Raw genomic sequence first — 23,878 nt, 5'->3', positions numbered from 1 at the left:
GGCTCTTTGCTGTCAGCATGCAGCCCAATGCAGGGCTTGATCTCACAAACCGTGAGATCATGACCTGAGCCAAAATCAAGAGTCAGGCACTGAACCAACTAAGCCACTCAGGTGCCTTTATCTTTAGCCATTTGAAGAACTGCCAGACTGTTTCCAAAGTGGCGGCACCATTGGACATTCTCACCAGCAGTGTTTAAGAATTTTGATTTCTCCACATCTTTGTCAATATTTGTTATTATCTATCTTATATCCATCCTGGTGGGCATCTCATTATAGGTTTTGTTTGCACTTTCCTAACAGCTGTTCATCTTTTCATGCTTACTGGTCATTTGCATATTTTCTTTGAAGAGATCTGGCAGATATCTTCACTGTTACCTTGTGAGACCCTGATCCAGAACCACTCAGATAAGCTACTCTCTAATTCCCAATTTCAGAAATTATGTGAGATGATAAATGTTTGTTGTTTTGAGATACTTATTACAAAGCAATACACAACTAACAGAGAAGGATTCAGGTATGTCATGGGTGCCTACTATTAATGCTATTGGAAGTCCCAGCCAATGTAATAACATAAGAAAAAGAAACACAAATTGTCAAGTTTGAAATGGAAGAAACACAACTGTCATTGTTTGTAGAGTGATTTAGCCACCTAGAAACTGCAGATGTATCCAATTCCTCGGGTAGGGAAAGCAGTGTAATGGAATAGAAGAAGCCCAGGACAGACCCAGATTTGAGTCCTATCTTCTCCCTTACTTTCTGTGGGATATTAGGCAAGTCCTTTTGCCTCTTTGTGCCTCATTGGTAAAATGGAGATGAGAATAGTACCTATACCATGAGGATTAATATAAGTGTATATAATGTACTTCAGTGGCTGACATACAGCAGGCTTTGATAAGTAGAAGGGGATTTGAAGGTAGGAGCCAGGCAGGATCGCAGTGTGACTAATTTAATGCCCAGTTCCCCAGGCTGCAGAATGTGGCATCCTTCCATTCTCCCAACTGACTCCAGCCTGCTGGTAGGGTCCTAAGAGGTTCAGTAGATCCTTATCTGGATTCAACCTCTGGCTCCACTTCCTTTCACTGGGCATCTTAGGGCAACTTCCTTGTCTTGGCTGAATCCCCATGATGTAATCTATTGACTGATACGCTCATGCCTACCTCTTTTTTTTTTTTTTTTTTAACTTCCCAGGGACTATGGTAAGGATCAGAGAATGGAAAAGGAGCTTACTGAGGGGAAAACCTCACATTAGGCCATGAATAGCCCACATGAGTCACTCATGTGGCATGAGATCCCACCCCCAGAAATGTAGGAAAACCCAACAGGAACAAGCGGGCAAAATAGGCCCTGAGAGCTCTGTCTAGCTCAACATGGGGGCCACAGAAGGCATTGGGATATGGGACAGGATTCCACTGAGTGCAAGAATCACACCCCTCCTATTCACATGGCACTTGACCTTTATATTCTCACCAAGCCCAAGTGGTAGGGTTGATAGATGAAATAGAGATGCCCAGTTACATTTGAATTTCAGAACTCAGTGAATAATTTTTAGTGTAAGTGAATGCTCCCAACATTGTAATTATTTTTGATTATCTGAAATTATAATTTAAATGGGTTTTTGGTATTTTTATTTGCTATATCTGGTAACCCTACCCAGCAGTGAGGAAAGACAAGCAGGGCAGCAACTCTTTGCCTCACTTCACAGAGGAGGTACAGGGTGGAGATTGGACTTGCCCAAAGCTCTGCTGCTTATTCACCTTTTCATGCTACACAGGGCTCTTTGGCTGAGGTTGAAACCTGGGTTGTTTGTTGGCTATAACTCAGAGACCTTAGCTCACACCCCCTTCTTCCCTTTTGGGGTTAGATTGGCCCTTGGGGCCCTTTAGGGGCTCTGTGAGTCTAACTCATTCAACAAGATTAAGAGGGTGGGTGGGGAGCATAATGGAAAGATCAGAAGGGTAGGAGGAGATCTGACTGCAGAATTCAGGTGCTGGCAGACTAAATAATAAATCTCCCATTTCTACACCCAATGACTCAAGTTCTCAAGCACAGTTCTGTGAATTTGCCCCAGGTCAACAGCAGATGTGAATTAGAGCTAGAACCAGACTTTGAGCCTCTGGATCCCCAGCACTCTTCCTGTTGCTCTGGGGTCTGGACAAGAGGTCCCAGGGAGGAGCCCTCTTATGCCCATACCAGGGCATGGGAGCAGGAAGGCCTGTGGGACAGCACAGTAGGCCTTTCTGGAACCCACAGTATTTCGTTGAGCCTCTGCTGCCATCTAGTGGGCACCCAAAACCAACACCTCTTAGAGAAACTGAACAAGGAAGGCTGTCTTCACAAGTTTCTGGTCCCTTTTTGCACCTGCCTGTTCCTTCTTATCTGGGCTCTACCTCTGACTTGCTATGGAACCCTGACAAGCCCTTTGTCTCTCTAGATCTCAGTTTTCTCTTTTAGAATAAGGGTTATCCAAATTGCAGCTGGCCTGATCTTTCTAAGGCCTAGCCAGGTTTGTCCCCTGACCCACCCTGAACTTCAGGTCAAAGTCTGTCATACCCTGCAGGAGCTGAGCCTGGCTGACCTACAAGGTCCCCACTTCTCTGCTCCAGCGACACAGAGCTGCCTTCATCTCCTCAATCACCAGTCCCTCTCAGGGTCCTTGTACATGCTATTCCCTCTGCCCCAAACACTCTCTTTCACCTGGCTTGTTCCTACTCATCCTTCAAGTGTCAATTTAATTATCCCCTCCAGGAAGCCCCCTCTTCCTTGACGCCCCCAACCCAGGATGGGCAAGTGTACTTTAGGTCCCCACAAAAAATAATTTGGGTTTCAAAGAAGATATCACTCTGGAAGAGGTCAAATGGCAGTCCACTCAGTCCACGTGGGGAACCATGGGCTCAGGGTTAAAACTGACCTGATTTCCTATCTCATTCTGCCACAGTTGGTTAGTGTGAATGTCAGCTCCACCTGTCTGAGTCCCTTTTTCACAGATGAATAAATCAGACTCTGTCTATACCAGTGATGAAAAATATAACACTAATGTGAGCCAAAAAAGTAATTTGGAATTTTCTAGCTCTGGTTTAAAAAGTGAAAGAAACAAGGGAAATGAATTTTAATGACATATTTTCACATAATCCATGTGTAAAATATTTCAACATGTAATAGATATTATAAAATTATTAATGATCTATTTTACTTTATTTTTTTATACTAAGTCTTTGAAGTCTGGTATTTTAACTTACTGTGTGTCTCAGTTTGGATTCCACACTTCAAGCTCTCAGTAGCTACATGAGGCTAAAAGCCACTGTATTGGACAGCACAGCTCTGTTTCTTGATCTGTGTGGCTGTTACATATGTGTTCATATGTAAAAATTTGTGGAGCTGAACACTTAAGACTTTGACCTTTTTGTATGCAAATTATATCTAGTCTTGAGGGGAAAAAAAGAGTAATTCCAGGTTTCTAGCATGAACACGGATGGACAAAGGGTGGAACAATTTCCTGGAATGGGAGAGGTTGAATGTGAACCAAGGGGGTGCTGGGTGAGAAAAAGCTGAGTGTGAGGATCTTTGTTCCTTTAGGTTTTTCTTGCCCCCAGACCCTAATAAAGTTTCCAGGGTCACCTAACCATAAGCTGTCCAGGTGGCAGAGAACAAGTGGCCTTGGTGCCTGGGACTTGTCCCCAAGACTTGAGAGGGGGTCACAGTGCCATTCAAACTTCTCTCCTGGACTCCACAGTCCTAGGCTCTGCCTATTCTCATGTTGGGGCCATGGGCATCTCCTCTATCTAGGATTGCTAGATTAGCAAAAAATAAAAGTCACCAACTTAAATCTGAGTTACAATAAACAAAAAATAATTTTTTAATGTTTATTTATTTTTGAGAGAGAGAGAGGGGGACAGAGTATGAGCAGGGGAGGGGCAAAGAGAGGGAGACACAGAATCTGAAGCAGGCTCCAGGCTCTGCACTGTCAGCACAGAGCCTGACGTGGGGCTTGAATTCACCAACGGTGAGATTATGACCTGAGCCAAAGTCAGATGCTTAATGGACTGAGCCACCCAGACACCCTACAACAAATAATTTTTTAGTATAATTATGTCTCAGATGTTTGTTTGTATGAAATTCAGATTTAACTGGGTGTTGCCTGTTCTACTTGGCAACCTGACTTCTAGCTCGTCCTCCAGGACTCTGAAGCAAGGAATCTAGCTCTACTTCCTTGTGTGATGTTGGCCACATTTCTTTATCACTTTGACCTTCATCTTTCTCTTCTGTAAAATAGTCAACAATTCTTTCCTTAAAGACCTGTTGAGAAGATTCACTGAGAAAATTTTTTAAGAAGGATCTCCCAAAGGTAACTGGGTGGCTCAGTCAGTTAAGTGTCCAACTCTTGGTTTCAACTCAGGTCAGGATCTCGGGGTTTGTGAGATCAAGCCTCACCTTGGGCTCTGCGCTGACAGATCAAAGCCGGCTTGGGATTCTCTATCCCTCTCTCTCAAAATAAATAAACATTAAAAAATTTTTTCCAGGGCAACTGGGTGGCTCAGTTGGTTAAGTATCCAACTTTGGCTCAGGTCACAATCTCACAGTTCATGTATTCAAGCCCCGCATCCAGCTCTGTGCTGACAGCTCAGAGCCTGGACCTGCTTCGAATTCTGTGTCTCCCTCTCTCTGTGCCCCTCCCCACTCATCCTCTGTCTCTCTGTCTCTCTCTCTCAAAAAGAAATAAACATTAAAAAAATTTTTTTTTAATTTTCCAACAATAACAAAAAGAAGGATCTCTCCATAATGCCTAGCACACATTAGGCCTGGCACATATTATTAGGCCCTGAGTAAACATTCAACCCTTCCTTCTTGGGCTTCCAGAGGTGCAGGGCAGAGATGGGCTGCCCAGTGAATGCCCTATCTCCTTCCCTACACTGTCCAGGGGTTGGACCCCATGATTTCTTAGTGCCTTCCAGATTTTCCTCTTCTTTATTGGTTTTTCCATTCCTTGGTTTTCTAGAGATTTGTCCACACTTCATCTATGCTGGGAACATCCCAGAATCCTCTGGGAAGAGCCTATCACCCAGGAATAAGGTCTTCTTGATCCAGCTCCCAGTAGATTCCAGAATATGGCCCTGATACCACCTAGTGGCCATGTCCCTAAACAAATAATATTATTCAGACCCCAACTTAGCAACCCAGACTTGTTCACTCTGCCCTCAGCCATCAGGGTCACCATATGGGCAGAGACCTATGCCAGGCCCCAGCAGGAGGCAGAAGAACTTGACCCTGAGCTGTCCCAGAGCACAAGGCTTGAATGTAGGGGGGCAGTGAGCTTCATCCTAACCTTAGGACCCAAGTTCAGAGAATGAAAGGAGCCTAAGGCCCAGGGGTTTGGTAACGTGCCTGAAGGCCATGCAGCAAGATTTGCACATTTGCCTCAGGTTGGGTAACAAATGAGGCCATGTTCCTAACTGGCCAACCTTCTCTGTGGAAGGATTGAGTTCAGTAGGATTAAGGGACACTTTATCTGGCATATTCACCCTTCTGTCTACAGACATGGTCTTCCTCTCTGAGCTTCGTATACCCATGAGGGGAGACTGACCCCAACCTGGGATGAGGGTGGGTGATGTGCCGTGCCCAGGGAACATTCTTCCCTATGTCATGTGAGGAGACTGGAGGAAAAAGTGATGCTACCTTAACAGAACTGGGCTGGTTCCTAGGATCCTGAAATTTTCTCTCCCTGCACTGAACAGAAGAAAAAACAGGCTCAGAGAAGAGCAAGGACCTATGAGCCTCAACAGATCAAATAAGCCAGAAGGTACCAGACTCTTGGCTTCTCCTCACCTGGCAGATATACACCTGAGGCCTCAAGTCCTTAATCACAGCTTTCTCCCACCTAATTACTTTTTTTTTCCCCACCATTCAACCTTCCTGGCCCCCAAACTCCTTGACTGAGGTTCCTGATCCCTCTGAGACTCTACACTGGCCTCCTATTTGTCTTATACTCCTAACCTCCACCTCTCCCCCTTGTACTCTGGAGAAGATCTGAATGCCTCTGCATGGATTACCATCCCCCCCCCCACCTTTTTCTTCCTTCCCAGCCCACCCCTCCTTCCATCCCTTCACAGACCCTACTCTCTGGCCCTGGGTGGTAAGGCAGCATTTCAACAGGAGCAGGTTTTGTAGGCAGAGTCTAATCTTGAGCTTGAGTCTTACCAGTTGTATGGCATTGGGTATATTGCTTAACTTCTCTGGGCCTCTAGCTCCTCATATATAGTATTACTTCACAATTTGAAGGTGAGGATTAAATTGCACAAAACCCTTAGCATAATGTGTAGCACATCAATAAACATTCAACAAATATTAGCTGCTAGTATTAGTATTAATATTAGTGTTAGTATTAGAAGGGTAAGGGGAGAGGAGGGGACGGGGCAGGAGAAATGTTAGAGCTATTAAAATGAGAACCGTTGGGATCCTCAGAGCAAGCAGAGGAAGAAATCAGAACATTTCTATTTATTTTATTCTTTCCCACTGAATGAATATTTTTTATTCAGCATAATTTGTTGTAAGCATTAAATAATATGAAATCCAGGCTGGGTCCTAGCAGGATAAATGCAAACATCACCAACAGTGCTTTTATGGTCCATAAGTGCCTTAGTGTGCTAAAATAGAGAAGATATTACTCGATATATTTTTGAAGTTGAAGTGTTTCTAAGTTTGGTAGCTCCAACTCTGTTATTTCTTGGGAACATCTTTAATAACAAGAGCATGAAGAAATAAACAGTGCTGGTTCCCTAACATTAAAGTTTCAGGAATGTGGTTATTGCTTTCAAGAAGAGACCATGAGGATGACCTGATTTCTGACAAAGGAAAAGTTGAACTCTTGCCTTTAAGTCTGCCTGATGAGCCCAACAAATACAGCAAAGGAGAATATAATCAATGAGTTTGTCTTAACTGAAGCTAATGCTTCAATGTCTTTTTCATAATGATGGTACTTGGTGACTTTTTCAAAGGAGATAGCTCAAGCAGGAATTTTTAAAAGTATACTGAGAGCTTATTCAGTGCTAAGCCTGTTCTATATCCTCACAACAACCATTTGTGGTAGAAACAAATTTCTACATTAAAAAGATGAGGAAATGGAGGCTTCTGTAAGTGAAACTGCTGGTCTATAGTCACATAGCTAGTAAGCATGGGGACTTTAAATGCCCTCCAATCAAAGACCACCAAGAACACACCTGTGGCTGGACAGGCTAGGTTTATTACTTGTTGCAGCAAAGCAGGGGATGTGAATCAGGAGAAATGATGGGACATCTCAGTACCAGAGTGTTAGAAAGGACATTTAGGATTTGAGCTTGTGTTAAATACTTTGGGGGCAGGGAGTATGTTCAACAGGAGAAAACCAAGACCTACCTGTGAGTGCCAGGCCAGCTCCTAGATATCAGAGATTGCTTTTCTTTTTCTCAGAGCCTGAACTCAGATCCAGGTTTGTGTGACTGGAAACATCTCCTGTGTTTCCACAGGAAACCTGAAAAGAAGACTAGCAGATGAGGAATTTCATCTATGCACTTATTTCATCTACTACCTTCACCACCTTCTCAGACTCAACCTCTAATACAGTCCCTGGGATCATTGTAGGCAGTTAATAAATGTTTGCTGAATTAATGAAACAATGAACATGTCAAGAATTCCAGAGAACAACTGCCTGGGAGCAAATCGCATCTCCACCACTTATCAGTATGTGATTTGGAAATTTTTAATTAAATGATAAAATTCTGTAAACTTTAAAAAGTTTTTCTTTACCCTTTTATAAAATGGAGATAATCATCAAAATCATTCAAAGGACTGCTATGAGGGTCAAATGAACTGTTGTGTGGAGTGTGCTTACTTCAGCTCAGCAAATGTTAGCTATTGTTATTTTCAGGATAAGTACTCCATTAGCTTTGTGATCATGTTTGATATTCTTCCCACTAGGCATTAAAGCAAAGATCTTGTCTCTTACTATATCACCAGTGCCTAGCACATACACAAATGTTGGATAAATAAATAAGTAAATTGGCTAAAACACAGGAACTGCCTCCATTTGGAGGATAAATTTTAATTTTTGTATCATTGTAAAAAGAACATAAGGAACTCCCATGTACCCTTTACCTAGACTCACTACTTGTTTCTATTTGCTTTATTTGCTTAATCATCCCCCCCAAATACACACACACACACACACACACACACACACACACGTTTCTCTGAATAATTTGAAATTAAGTTGGAGACAGTGTGCCCTTTTATCCCTAAATACTTCAGTGAATATTTCCTAAGAACAAGGACATTCTCTTAACTACAATACAGTAATCAAATTTAGAAAATTTAATATTGATACAATATGCATTAAGAGCTAGTCCACATCCATATTCAAATTTGTCACTTGTCCCAGTATTGTACATTACACCTATTCTGCTTCTTGTTTTCCCAGTCCAGAATCCAATCACATACTACATCTTGTTGTCATGTCTCTTCAATCTTTTTCAAACCAGGATAGTTCCTGAGCCTTTCTCTGCCTTTCATAATACTGACAGTTATTTTGTAGAGTGCCCTCGATTTGGGTTTATGTCATGCTTCCTCATGAGATTTGGGTTATGCATTTTTGACAGAAATATCACATTAGAGATGTTGTGTCTTTCTCAGTGCATCTCATTGGGAGACACAAGATCGTTACTTGACCTATAATTGGTAATGTTAACTTTGATCATTTTTGATTCACTTGTTTTTCGAGGTTATACCTCTGTAAAATTACCATTTTCCTTTTGTAGTCAATAAGTAATTTATGAGAGACACTTTTACTGTGTAAATAATTCGTCTTCTATTTTTATCATTCATAATTGATTTTCTAACTACGTCTTAAAAAAAAGGGAATTTTTCATTCTCCCTATTTATTTATTTACTTCCTTATTTATATCAGTAAAGATTCATGGGTTACCATTTTATTCAATTAGTTATACTCTGTCACTAACATGTTACTTTGATGCTCAAACAGCTAGTTTGTGTGTGAAGGAGCCAGTGGTAGCTCCTTCAAGTTAGCTCCCGTGTCCTTTGACATGCTCCCATCATTCTGATGCCCATTATCCTTACATTCTGGTGTAAAAAGATGTTTCAAGCTTATCTGGTACTTTCCCTGCCCGGACTCAGGTTCTTTGAAAGGGGGCGGGTCTCTGTTTCTCCGCTTCCTGCCCTCAGGCGGAACCTTAGAGCCGACTGGAGCGGAGAACAGCGCGGCGGAACAACCTCTTCCGGTTGTAGCCGGAAGTCCCTCGGGGAGGGGCGGCCCTGTGTCAGGTGACCGGAGTCTGCGTAGGAGGGAATTGCAGGTTTTATCCGACAGCCTGAACGGAAAGACTGGCGGGGCGGACGACGGATGGATACGCTGGGGTGTCCTCAGAGGCATTAATTGAATAGAGGTAGGTACATGATGGGCTAGGGTGGCAGCGTACGGGCCGTCGAGGTTGAGAGACGCAGGCAGGGTTTCTGCCTTTACCGGGCCCACGGGTTGAGACACCTGCCCGAGCGGCGCAGAGACAACAACCTCGGCTCTGCCCCGCGCCCTCCGCCCCAGAAGAGAGCTCGAGCTGGCGTTGTGTTCTACCGTCCTGTGATTACAGTTTGGGAAACTGAGGCCACGAGAAGGGAAATGGCTCCCACAAGCTCTCCTTTCCAGGCAGGGACTCATTCTAACTCTTTGGCTCTGGCCTGAGGCCGCCTCTCTCAGATGGATGTGCTTGTAATGATTTTACCTCGAGTGGAGAGGCCAAGGCCGGGAATCGTGGGGGACAGAGTTGGGCTTGGCAGTAAGGGAGCCGATTAGAGACTTAGCCACTTTAACTAATTGTGCGCTATGGACCCAATCCATTCCCTTTATTGGGCCTCAGTTTCCTCATTTTTTTTTTTTATGTTTATTCATTTTTTAAAGACAGAGACAGAGCACAAGCAGGGGTGGGGCGGAGAGAGAGGGGGACACAGAATCTGAAGCAGGCTCCAGGCTCTGAGCTGTCAGCACAGAGCCCGAAGCGGGGCTCGAACTCACGAACCGCACGAGATCATGATCTGAGTCAGACACTCAACCGACTGAGCCACCCAGGCGCCCCTCAGTTTCCTCATTTGTAAAACAGGGCAGTGTTTGTCAAAATATGGTTCTTACACTGCTTTGAAATGCCCTGGGAACATGCTTTACAATGCAGGTTACTTGCATTTAGACTCTGAATGCATTCATCTGCATTCAGACTCAGATAAGACCTCTGAATTAGAATCTGGGTTGGAACCTGGGAAACTGCGTTTTGAACGTACATCTCAGGGGTTCTGTACATACTGATGTTTGAAGCCCACTGATTTTAAGTGCTTTCCTGCTGTGGGAACTAGTTATCCATTCTTTGGTTTGAAGCAGCTGGAGCCGGTTCCGGATCTTTGAAAGATGGGATGTTTAGCCCAGAAAAGAGAGCAGTGGAAGGAAACTGTCTTTAAAGGGGGAGGGCGGGGAATTGTTATGGTTAAGAGCGCTTCCACTTTTATCTTTGGGGTTGAAAGAGGCAGACTAGGACCAATAAGTGGATTCTACAGGAAGAGAAGGTTTTGACTTAATAGAAGAACTTAATGCTGGTCAGAGATGACCAGCAATGGAATGGATTGCCTTCAAAGGTAATGAACTCCCTGTTGAAGGAGGTATATAGGTATTAGATGGCAGTCTTTTGCAATTTGAAATGTGTGATTCTGAATAACTATTTTGAATCTTTCTGGTGCTGATTGACTTCCTTTTTCTGACCTCTCTTCTTGACACCTCCATCCCCACCAGCCTACATTTTCTAGAAGGCCAGTGGGTTTGAATTAATGCAGTCTGTTCCTGGTTGTCCTGTGCACTATCCTTCTTTTCAAGGACTTTGGAATGGCCCATTATTGTTGAATAACTAAGGAGATTCCCCACCCTATTGGTATGTAGCTTATGTTCTTAGAATAACTTGGAAGTGCTGCTAAAGACTTTGTGTTTGATCAGTAGAAACCAGTGAACTCTTTGAAGATCATGGAATTGAGGACCCTTGATCAGAAGGGCCCTCAGGGTTGTTCAGGCCAGCCTTTCCTCCCTGGGATGTAAATCCCTCTTTAATCCTCTCTCCAGCAATGTGTTGTATAGCTGTTGTGTCTAATGAGAGAATTTTTGCAATCTGTCAGCCAACTTTTCATCCAGCATTTAAAGCCAGTCCTCTTAGGGACATGACTTGCCAGTTCATCCTCACTAACATAAACTACAGATAATGCTCCTAGCATATCTTTCAGCTTTCTAATCAAATGTCAAAGTTCCTATTCTGTGGATAGGAAAACTCCAAGCAGATAACTTTTTCAAAACCTGTAGGAATGCTTACATTGCCCTGTGGAACAAAGATTCCATATTATGACCCAATTCTGCTCACATCCTTTCCACCCCCCAAAATAGTTTGGGTTTGAGCCAAGACTTCCTGCTTGTGTTCACCTTCCTGCTTTGCTTGTGTTTCCTAGGATTAAAAAAAAAGGATGTGAATGCTTTTTCAGATATTATCCAGGTGGTGGGTAAAAAGATTGTAATTTGGTGATGTCTTTAACACTTCTTAATCTGAAAATTTCCTTTTCAAAAAGCACCTAAATTGGCATTTCCAAAGTGTGTTCTTCAGGCCACTAGTCTTAAGACATGCCTCTGAAAAAAAGTGTTCTATAGTAAAAATAAATTTGGAAAATGCTGTATATCATTATCTTTTCTTGGAACTTCTCAGTGTATAGTACCACATTAAAGGCACTGAGATATCCTGTAATAAAGAAACATGTCTAATCTTGTTTAATGTACTGTCGCCAAACTTAATTGATGTAAAGCACTTTTTTTTAATGTTTATTTATTTTTGAGAGAGAGAGCGCACGCCCAGGAGGAGCAGAGAGAGAGGGAGACAGAGAATCTAAAGCAGGCTTCTTGCTGTCAGCACAAACCCTTGAGCCCATGAACTGTGAAATCATGACCTGAGCCAAAGTCAGATGCTTAACTGACTGAGTCACTCAGGCACCCCTAAAACACTGTTTTTTTTTTTTAATTGAAGCACACATTGGCAAATACTTTTTTTTTTTTTTTTAAGTTTATTTAAGTAATCTCTACACCCAACATGGGGCTTGAACTCATGACCCCAAGATCAAGAGTTGCATGCTCTTCCGAGTGAGCCAGCCAGGTGCCCCTAACTTTGGCAAATTCTGACCTAGAGAGTCTGCGTTTTATGGCCTATGGGCCAAATCTTGGTCCATTGTCTGTTTTTGGATGGCATGTGAGGTAGGGATGAAGTTTATATTTTTAAATGGTGGAGAATAAATCCAAAGAAGAATGATATTTTCAGGGCACCTGGGTGGCTGAACTGATCAAGTGTCTGACTTTGGCTCAGGTCATGGTCTCCCAGTTCGTGAGTTCGAGTCCCACTCAAGGCTCTCTGCTATCAGAGTGGAACCCACTTCTGATTCTCTGTCTCCCCATCTCTGCCCCTCCCCCACTCACACTGTCCCTCTTTCTCTCAAAAATAAACATTAAAAAAAAAGGACATTTTGTGATATGTGAAAATTAAAGGAAAATTAAAACTATAAGATTTTATTGGAACACAGCCACACCCATTAATTTACAGATTGTCTTTGACAGAAGAGTTGAGTAGTTGCCCATAGACCATATGGTTCACAAAGTCTAAAATATTTATTATATGGCATTTACAGAAAAAAATTTGCTAGCCCCTGACTTACACCGTGTTAATTTTTTTAACTTAAAAAATTTTTTTTAAATATTTATTTATTTTTGAAAGAGAGAGAGAGAGAGACACAGTGTGAGTGGGGGAGGGGCAAAGAGAGGGGGAGGCACAGAATCCAAAGCAGGCTCCAGGCTCTGAGCACAGAGCCTGACGTGGGGCTTGAACCCACGAACCATGAGATCATGACCTGAGCTGAAGTCAGACACTCAACTGACTGAGCCACCCAGGCGCCCCCATTTTTTCAACTTTTTTATTTTGAAATAATTTTAGACTTGGAAAAATAATACACAAACTTCTTGTATACTTCTCACTCAACTTTCCCTAACGTTAACATTTTACAGAACTGTGTTTAAAATATCTAAATAAGAAATTTAACATTAATTCAGTACTAGTACTAACGAATCTGTAGACTTTATTCAGATTTAGCCATTTGTCCTACTAATGTCCTTTTTCTGTTCCAGTACCCAATCCAGTTTCCCACATTGCATTTAGTTGTCAAGTCTTCTTCTTTTTTTTTTTAGTTAGTTAGCATATGGTGCAACAGAGATTTCAGGAGTAGATTCCTTAATGCCCTTACCTATTTAGCCTGTCCCTCCTCCCTCAACCCCTCCTGCAACCCTCTGTTTGTTCTCCATATTTAAGAGTCTCTTATGTTTTGTCTCCTTCCCTGTTTTTATATTATTTTTGCTTCCCTTCCTGTATGTCCATCTGTTTTGTATCTTAAAGTCCTCATGTGATTGAAGTCATATAATATTTGTCTTTCTCCGATTAATTTTGCTTAGCATAATACCCTCTAATTCTATCCATGGCAAGATTTCATTCTTTTTGATTGCTGGATAATACTCCATTGTATATATATACCACATCTTCTTTATCCATTCATCCGTTGATTGACATTTGGGCTCGTTCTGTACTTTGGCTATTGTCGATAGTGCTGCTGTAAACATTGGGGTACATGTACCCCTTTGAAACAGCATACCTGTATCCCTTGGATAAATATCTAGTAGTGCAATTGCTGGGTCATAGGGTAGTTCTATTTTTAATTTTTTGAGGAACCTCCATACTGTTTTCCAGAGTGGCTGCACCAGTTTGCATTCCCAAGTTGTCAAGGCTTCTTAATATCCAACAATCTGAGACAGTTCCTCAGTCTTTTTTTGTCTTTCATGACGATAAACTTTTGAAGAGGACTGGCCAATTATTTTGTAGAATGTCTTTCAATTAACTCTGAAACAGAATTCATACATTATAAAATCCACCATTTTAAGTGTTTGTTTATTTATTTATTTTGAGAGAGAGAGAGAGAGAGAGAGAATGTGCATGTGAGAGTGGGGGAGGAGCAGAGAGAGGGAGAGAGAATCCCAGGCAGACTCTGTACTGATAGTGCAGAACCCAACACAGGGCTTGATCTCACAACTGTGAGACCATGACCTGAGCTGAAATCAAGAGTCAGACGTTTAACCTACTGAGGCACCCAGGTGCCCCATAAAATTCACCATTTTAAAGAGTTCAGTAGTTTTTAGTATGTTCACAAGGTTGTGCAACCATCACAACTATTTTAAACCCAGAGCGTTTTCATGTCTCCCAAGAGAAAACCTGTACATGTAACAATCACTCCTTATTCTCCCCTCTTCCCACCCCTGGCAACCATTAGTATAGATTCACACAGTATGTGACCTTTTTACAATATGTGGCCTTTTGTGTCTGGCTTCTTTGATTAAGCATAATGTTTTCATAAGGTTCATCCATGTTGTGTTTTATATCAGTACTTCTTTACTTTTTATTAATGAATATTTTGTTGTATGGTTATACCACATTTTGTTTATCCATTCATCAATTAATTAACATTTAGGTTGTTTCTTCCTTTTGGTTATTATGACCAACGCTGCACATTCATGTACAAATTTTCATTTGAACATAATTTCAGTTCTCCTAGATGTGTATACCTGGGAGTGGAATTGCTGGATCATATGGCAACTCTATGTTTAACTTTTTGAGAAACTGCCAAACTGTTTTCCATAGCAGCTGCACCATTTTATATTCTCATTAGCAATATGTGAGGGTTCCATTTTCTCCACATCCTCTTCAACAATTTTCTTGTCCTTTGTTGTTGTTGTTGTTGTTGTTGTTGTTGTTGTTGTTGTTGTTATATCCACCCTAGTGGTTGTGAAGTGGCATCTCGTTGAAGTTTTTATTTTCATTTTTCTAATGACTGATGATATTGAACATCTTCTCATGTGCATATTGGCCATCTGTGTATCTTCTTCAGTGAAATGTCTTTTCAGATCTTTTGCCCATTTCGTAATTGCATAATTTGTCACCATGCACAATTTTGCATGTAAGTATTCAAAGACTTTGCAGATTCCTTGAAGCCCCTTGAAGTAACGTAGAGTGAGCTGAACTGCAAACTCTGAGGCAATGCCAATAACGCCCTGATCTGAATGGAGTTGGATTTGGACATGCTGAAGCACAGAGTAATTGCCCCTTTGAAACTGCTGACCATTCAGAGCTTGTTCAACCCCAACTACTCCTGCTGATCTTGCAGAGCTGGGGTGGCCATGGTCAAGTAAAAGAGGTCCTACAGTATTATTCAAAATATGATAAGACCACTAGGAGATCCTGCCACCTGGGAGCTACTCTCATGGTTGTCTGGTCACAGACAGGGAGTAGAGGAGTCAGTGGCAGTTTGGGATACCCTGGACTTGTGATATTGGTGGCAGAGCTACCAGTGCACCCATGCCTCTTTTGACCCCAAAGCATTTGGCTATATAACCAGATCATCTTAAACATATAATTAAGAATAAAACAGTAATTTTGAAAAAGTTTTTACAAGATGGGGCACCTGGGTGGCTCAGTCAGTTAAGTGTCCGACTCTAATTTCAGCTCAGGTCATGATCTCGTACTTCGTGAGTTCGAGCCCCACATTGGGCTCCATGCTAACAGTGTGGAGCCTGCTTGGGATTCTCTGTCTCTCCCTCTTTCTGTCCCTCCCATGTGTGTGCATGCCCTCTCTCTCTCAGAATAAAATAGGGGCACCTGGGTGGCTCAGTCAGTTAAGTATCGATTTTGGCTCAGGTCATGATCTCATGGTACATAGGATTGAACCCCACATCAAGCTCTGTGCTCACAGTATGGTGCCTGCTTGGGATTCTCTCTCCTCTCTCTCCCCCTTGCCCTATTTGCTCTCTCTCTCTTTCAAAATAAATAAACTTGAAAATAAATAAACTTTAAAAATATTTTCAAAAATACAAGTTTTTACAAAGAAAAAAATTTTAATTTTCAATGCTTCTAATATTTTGCTACAGTAAACTAAATGAGTATTAGTTTTACTTTTTCACCTCACTGTACATGTGTACCAATAGTAAGAGTGTTTTTAATGTGGTAAAAATTTTTAAATTCATGGACAATTGTGATTTTTTTCCCATTTATTATTATGATCATTTTTTTTTTAATTTTTTTTTAATGTTTATTTATTTTTGAGACAGAGAGAGACAGAGCATGAACGGGGGAGGGTCAGAGAGAGAGGAAGACACAGAATCCGAAACAGGCTCCAGGCTCTGAGCTGTTAGCACAGAGCCCGACGCGGGGCTCGAACTCACGGACCGCGAGATCGTGACCTGAGCCGAAGTCGGACGCTTAACCGACCGAGCCACCCAGGCGCCCCATGATCATTTTTTATAGCTTCAGCTTGCATTTTTATTGTGTGCACTACTGTGCCAAGCAAGGATTGTCTATGTTATCCTCAGGCATTTTATTTGTTGGTAGAATTTGTGTCCATAATAAAAAAATATAGTCCAAAATGCAAAATCTTTACATTCAACTAAAAGGGGACCGTTCAAGAAGACTAATATGCACTATTCCTTCTTTACTTCAGGCTTAATACCATATTAGGAGCTTTCCTAGCATTAGAGGACTGAAAGTTTAGAAACTATATGTTTCCTTTTCCAGAGATTAGTTGGTCTGTGAAAGGAGAGTGGAAGAACTGGGGGATGAGGAATGAGATATGGTTATCCTCACAATTAGGAACCAAATAGAGACATATTCCTGAAAAACATTAATTTAGTCATTCACTCAATTTAACAGTATTTTAATAGAGTATGTAGAAATTTAAATGGGAGACATTACAGTATAGATAGCACAGATCTTTCTTACTGATTTAGAAGTAAGAAAAGATTTAGCCAAGGGCCAAACTTTGAAGATGCAAGGAAAAAAACATATTCTGGGGAGCAAATATCTTGAACAGGTGAGAGGAAATGTAATCCATGGTATGGTTGGAAACTTTAGCCTTAGTTAAGAGCAGAGATAGTTCATGCATGGTAATAAAGAGAGAAAAAAGAATATAAGCCTACAGACAGCCAGGTTGTCCTATTTGGAAGTAGGAAGATAAGGCAGATTGTGTTTTTATTTTTTTCAGTGAAATAATAAGGATGGTCATTAGTGAAGGTGAAGAGAAGGTAGGGGCCATTTGTAATTGAAGGAGTAAAAAGTTATGAAACAGCCCTCACACACTGGTAAGTTAGATTGACTCTGAAACTATGGAAGGATTGCTGGAAATTGCAAGGGGTCTTTTGAGGTCATAAATTCACAGTAAAGTGATTTGCACCAAATCTCCTTCTTCCTTGTGTGGACATATTCAGTTTTTTTAATGTGTCAATAAGTAGGAAGGCATTATTTTGCTGGTTTACATTTTTTATTTATTTATTTATTTTTTATTTTATTTATTTATTTTTTGTTTTTTTTTTACATTTTATTTTTAATGGTTGTGATAATAAAGTTTATTTCTAATTTTTATTTATTTATTTTTTTCTGTAATTCATTTCCAAGTTAGTTAGCATATAGTGCAACAATGATTTTAGGTGGTTTACATTTTGTTGTTGTTGTTTTGATTTTTGGGGGGTTTTTTTTTGGTTTTTTGGCTTTTGGTTTTTGGTTTTTTTGTTTGTTTTTTAGGTTTACATTTTAGGTTTACATTTTTTAAAGTAAGTTCTTTGATGGAAACTAAGGGAGAGGAAGGAAATTATGGAGGTATGCATATGGATAAAAGGATGGACCATGAGATCTAAATAAGATAAAAGGGAAGTAAGGACTTGAAGAGTCTTGATATACAGTAAAAAAGGGGTAAAGTTAATGAACTGGCCATCCCAGTTATTTGAAGTTTTATCAAACTGAATAGTAGGCGGAGGAAATTTGCTGGAATTTAGAAAGTGGTGGTCAGATGATGAAACTACTGAAATACATGTTTTGTTGTTGTTTTTAATTAAGTAGGCTCTATGCCCAACACGGGGCTTGAACTTATGAAATCAAGAAATCAAGAGTCGTATGCACTACCGACTGAGCCAGCCAGGTGCCCCTGAAATACATGTTTTAAAAGTCCCGTAATAGTTGGGGCACCTGGGTGGCTCAGTCGGTTAAGCATCCGACTTTGGCTCAGGTCATGATCTCATGTGTGAGTTCGAGCCCCACATCAGGCTCTGTGCTGACTGCTTGCTCAGAGCCTGGAGCCTGCTTCAGGTTCTGTGTCTCCTCCTCTCTCTGCCCCTCCCATACTCATGCTCTGTCTTGCTCTGTCTCTCAATAATGAATAAACGTTTAATAGTTATTGACAATAATAGTTAATAGTTAATAACAGTAATAGTTAATGACAAATTTTAGAGAATGGCCACAGAAGTGGGTTGGTGAAGTTGGGTAGAAAACAAGATCTTAGGGAAAAGCTTAGAGAAGCAGGTCGCTGGAGTAGGTACTAGACAAATTATCTCTGGAGATATTAAACATACTCTTTAAAAAAATTTTTTTTATGTTCATTTTTGAGAGAGACAGAGTGTGAGCAAGGGAGGGAGGGCAGAGAGAGAGACAGGGAGACCCAGAATCCAAAACAAGCTCCAGTGGGGATGTGGGGCTTGAACTCATGAACCGCAAGACCATGACCTGAGCCGAAGTCTGAGGCTTAACCGACTGAGCCACCCAGATGCCCCATGCATACTCTTAATAATAATGTGGTAGAGAGAAGTGCAGTTAGGCAGATGATAAAATAGAGAAATTAAAGGACATGACCAGCTAGGTCAAAAGAAATATTGTATTGATTAGATTAGAGTTGGTAATCAGCTACATTGATAATGTGTTGATAATAAGTTCTATTCAATACTTCTTCGAACCAGTCTTTTTGTACTTTGTACAGTGAATTATGCAGTGTTGTGTCAGGAGGTTCTAGAGAGGTATCTTTGCAGGTGTTAGCAGGGGGTGGGGGGTGTCTGCTGACCACCATTAAATTTTTCTTTGTCCAGTGTCCAGCCTCAGGTTGGAGCTATTATGCAAAGAAGTGAGGGTTATTTAACAAGGAATTAGGACTGTATGAAATACAGAGGTTTCTTTCAACCTAAATAAATTCTCCACATTTTGTTTTTTAATAAGCCCTATTTCCCTTATTAACTGGTATCACAGTACCTTAAAAAGGACAAATAACATCGGGACTTGTTTTTAGAAACAATCAGGAAGTTCTAGGCTAAAACTGTTTGGGGTGAGGGATACAAAACAGTAAGTTTAATTGTTAAAGTAATATATACTCATTTTAGACATTTTGGAAACTACAGAGAAGCTTCCCTCTCTTCCCACCCCCCATTATCTCTAGCTCCTTATCTTAAGAGAGCATTTGTTACAGTTGCTTTATTTCCTTGTTTCTCCTCCACTGTGTACATTTTTAGTGGTTAGAATCATTCACTGCACATAGTTCTATAGCTTGCTTTTTCCTGTTAGCATTGTAATGTTAATGTCTCCATGCTTTTGCCAGCCTTTTCGGTAAGCATTGCTTCTGATACATTTACTTAACCATTCATTTATTTAATAAGTCAGTAAATCTTATTGTATAGATAATGATATATACAACAATTAATCAGCATGTTTTTAGTGAGTGGAAATCTGGTTTTCTTTCTAATAAGAAGCCCAGATTATTTTTTAAAAACTTTTATTGTGGTAAAATATACATCACAGAATTTGCTATTTTAAAACCATTTTTGAGTGTACAATTCAGTGACATTTAAGTACATTCACAATGTTGTGCAACCATCATCACTATCTTTCCAAAACTTTATCATTACCCCAAACAGAAACTCTATACCCATTAAACAATAACCTCCCATTTGCCCCTCATCCTAGTTCCTGGTAACTTCTAATCCACTCTGGTCTCTATGAATTTGTCTTCTGTAGATATTTTCTGTCTCTTTTTTTTTAAAGACAGTATTCACCCATTTTTATTTTATTTTTTTAAAGTAGGCTCCACACCCATCATGGGGCTTGAATTCATGACCCTGAGATCAAAAGTCATGCTCCACCAACTGAGCCAGCCAGGCACCCCTATTGTAGATATTTTCTGTTAAGGGAATCGTATAATAAATTACCTTTTGTGGAAATATAGGGATCTTTTTTCCACCTTTTTTTTTGATGTTTATTTTTGAGAGATTGAGAGAGAGACAGAGTGTGAGTGGCGGAGGGGCAAAGAGAGGGGGAGACACAGAATCCAAAGCAGGCTACAGGGTCTGAGCTGTCAGCACAGAACCCAACATGGGAACCTAACCCACGAACCACAAGATAATGACCTGAGCCGAAGTCAGATGCTTAACTGACTGAGCCACCCAGGCACCCCTCCAATTTTTTTTTATTGTAGTAAAATACACATAACATAAAATTTATCATCTCAACCATTTTTAAGTGTATAGTTGAGTGGTATTAAGTACTTTCATATTGTGGTGCAGCCATTATCCATCTCCAGAATTCTTCATTTTGCAAAACTGGAACTCTATACCCATTAAGCAGTAGCTTGTCAGTCCCTTTTCTCACCTATGCCTGGCAACCACAATTCTTTCTGTCTCCATGATTTTGACTACTCTAAGTACCTCATATAAGTGGAGTACTACAGGGGCACCTGGGTGGCTCAATCGGTTAAGCATCCAACTTCAGCTCAGGTCATGATCTCACACTCCGTGAGTTCAAGCCCCTTGTCTGGCTCTGTGCTGACATCTCATAGCCTGGATCCTGCTTCAGATTCTGTGTCTCCCTCTCTCTATACCCCTCCCTTGCTTGCACTCTGTCTCTCTGTCTCTCAAAAAAAAAAAAAACGTTAAATTTTTTTTTAAATAAGTGGAGTACTACAGTATTTGTTTTTTTGCTACTGGTTTATTTCACTTAGCATAATGTGCTCAAGGTTCATCCATGTTGTAGTGTGTATCAGAATTTTTTTCCTTTTTAGGGCTGAATAATGCTCCATGGTATGCATATACCACATTGTGTTTATCCATTTATTTATGTGTGGATGGAAACTTGGGTTGCTTTCATGTTTTAGCTATTGGGAATAATGCAGATAGGAACATGGGTGTACAAATATCTCTTCAAGACCCTGCTTTCAGTTCTTTTGGATATATATACCCAGAAGCATAATTGCTGGATCATATGGTAATTCTGTTGTTAACTTTTTGAGGAACTGCCATAGTGTTTTCCATAGCAGCTGTGCCATTATACTTTCCAACCTAAAGTGCACAAAGGTTTCAATTTCTTCACCTCCTCACCAACACTTGTTATTTTCTGTTTGGTGGATTTTTTGTTTTGTTTTTGTTTTTTTAATAGTAGCTATCCTAATGGGTATGAAGTAGTATTTCATAGTTTTGATTTAGATTTTTCTTATATACATATCCATATATATGTACATATGTACATATATATGGATATGTATATGCGTTTTGTTTTTTTTTAGAGAGAGAGAGAGAGCGAGCACGCATGAGTGTGAGAGGGGGAGGTGCAGAGAGGGAGGAGAGAGAATTCCAAGCAGGCTTCAGGCTAAGCATGGAGCTTGATGCCGGGCTCAATCCCATAACCCTGGGTTCGTGACCTGAACCAAAATTGAGAGTTGGTTGCTCAACCAATTGAGCCACCTAAGTGCCCCTTGGATTTTTCTAGTTACTGATGTTAAGCATTTTTGCATGTTGTTTTTGGTCACTTGTGTATTTTTGGAGAAATGTCTATTCAAGTCCTTTGTCCTTTTTTGAAAGGGATTGTTGTTGAGTTTTAGGAATTTTCTATATATTCTGGATACTGATTTCTCAGATATATGATTTGCAAATATTTTCTCCCATTCTGTAAGTTGCCTTTTTACTCTGTTTAGATAGTGTCTTTTGATGCACAAAATTTTTTAATTTTCATGAAATCTGTCTATTTTTTCTTCTTTGCTTGTGCCATTGATGTGTTAACCAAGTAATCACTGCCAGAAATGTAGTATTTAAAGCATGTAAAAAGCTACCAAGTGGGTTTTGGCTTAAGGTTCTCAGAAGTGGCCTGAACTGCCACATAGCTATCATGGACCCTACTTTTCTACTCTTCACATCAGCTAGGATGTCATAAGTCCATCTCCATTGAGCAGTGGGAACATGACATAACTGAATGGTGGTTCCTCTGTGCCCCAGCTGGCCTAAGGACACACAGAAATCAGAAGCAGTAGGCTATGCCTGTTTCTGTGGAAATGGCCTAGGAGTCTGGCTGGCCATTCCACCCTGGGACCAGGTTGACTCCCCTGGTAGTCTCTATAGCACCTGATTATTTAATATCCATGCTCTCAGTTGCTCCTCAGAAGTGCCTTGTGGAATAGGCATGGAGGGAGTTTTTAAAGATGGACAGCTCTCTGAATATGGGAGTGGGTACTGGGCAAAAGCCCAGGAAAATTACTTGTCTTTACTTACTGCCATCTCTGCAGAGGGGGTTTTCAGTGTGAGATGCTTTTTTTTTTCTTTAATGTCAGTTAAATTCTCACTAGACTATAGACTTCTTGAGGACAGGAACCAGACTTTGTCTGATTTATATTTAATTGCTCAATATTGCTCAGTATTTCACTGAGCATAGTTCTTGGCCATTCTCCAAAGTTTCCCAAACTGCTCTGACAATTAATATCAGGTGGCTCAGGACACAAATCTGATTTGTAGAAGTCAATCTTACATATTATTCAAAATGATGTCATTTTGGTTTTATTATTTTAAACCATAGTTGTTTTATCTTATATATGTTCTCCTGATGGTCCTCCTTGGGACCTCCCTTTGAATGGAGAAGTGAGATTATTGCTTTGTCAAGTATGAGCTGGATGTTTTTGGGGTTTTTTTTAATTATTTTTTTTAAATTTTTTTAACGTTTGTTCATTTTTGAGAGAAAGAGTATGAGCGGGGAAGGGGCAGAGAGAGAAAGGGGGACACAGAAACTGAAGCAGGCTTCAGGCTCTGAGCTGTCAGCGCAGAGCCCGACGCGGGGCTCGAACTCACAAACTGCAAGATCATGACCTGAGCTGAAGTCGGACGCTCAACCAACTGAGCCACCCAGGCGCCCCTGAGCTGGATGTTTTTAAGTTCTTAGAAAGTTTTCTCCTTGGGGCACCTGGGTGGCTCAGTCGGTTAAGTGTCTGACTCTTGACTTTGGCTCAGGTCATGATCTCATGTTTCTTGAGTTTGAGCCCCATGTCAGGCTCTGCACTAGCACGCAGATCCTGTTTGGGATTCTCTCTCTCTCTCTCTCTCTCTCTCTCTCTCTCTCTGTCTCTGTCTCTGTCTCTTTCTCTGCCCCTCCCCTGCTCGCATTCTCTTTCTCTCTCTCTCCCTCTCCCTCCCTCAAAATAAATTTTATTAAAAAAAAAAAAGTTTTCTCATTAATTAGTTAAATCTTGTCATTCATTTTCTTTTTATTCTACTTTCAGAATATTTTAGCAGTCTTTAGCTCAACCTCAGGTAAAATCTGAATTAATGAGATTTTATAGAATCTATATTAACAAGGATTTACTGACTGCATGAAAACAAAAGCAAAAGTCTCATTTTGAAAACTTTCTGGGGGCGCCTGGGTGGCTCAGTTGGTTAAAGTGTATGACTTTGGCTCAGGTCATGATCCTTGCAGTTCATGAGTTCGAGCCCCACATCAAGCTCTCTGCTGTCAGTTCAGAGCACCCTTTGGATACTCTGTTCCTCTCTCTCTGCTCCTCCCCCACTTGAACTCTCTCCCTCTCAAATAACCAAACTTTAAAAAAAAAAAAAAAAGAAAACTTTTTCTGATAACAAAGGAAGGGTAGATACAATTATTCCATTTGCATGTGAGGACTCTGGCTT

The 23,878-nt window shown here is 40.8% G+C and overlaps 1 protein-coding gene and 1 long non-coding RNA gene across 2 annotated transcripts in view; one reads left to right on the top strand and one right to left on the bottom strand.

Annotated features, from left to right (window-relative positions):
• Positions 1–6,563: 6,563 nt before the first annotated feature.
• Positions 6,564–9,279, bottom strand: LOC122232492. Its single transcript, XR_006209817.1, has 3 exons — positions 9,103–9,279; positions 7,387–7,501; positions 6,564–6,638 (listed from the first exon to the last, which is right to left on the bottom strand). It is a non-coding gene; the product is annotated as an uncharacterized LOC122232492 (long non-coding RNA).
• A 49-nt stretch (positions 9,280–9,328) lies between these two features.
• RNF185 (ring finger protein 185) overlaps positions 9,329–23,878 on the top strand; it is a 37,553-nt gene continuing 23,003 nt past the window's right edge. The window contains exon 1 of the mRNA XM_007082568.3: positions 9,329–9,428. The gene's annotated coding sequence lies outside the window, so the exon portion shown is untranslated. The remainder of the gene's footprint in view (positions 9,429–23,878) is intronic.

This window comes from Panthera tigris, chromosome D3 (assembly GCF_018350195.1).
Source record: "Panthera tigris isolate Pti1 chromosome D3, P.tigris_Pti1_mat1.1, whole genome shotgun sequence".
Lineage (NCBI taxonomy): Eukaryota > Metazoa > Chordata > Mammalia > Carnivora > Felidae > Panthera > Panthera tigris.
The sequence above is the reverse complement of the archived record's forward strand: the minus strand, read 5'-3'. Positions and strand labels throughout refer to the sequence as shown.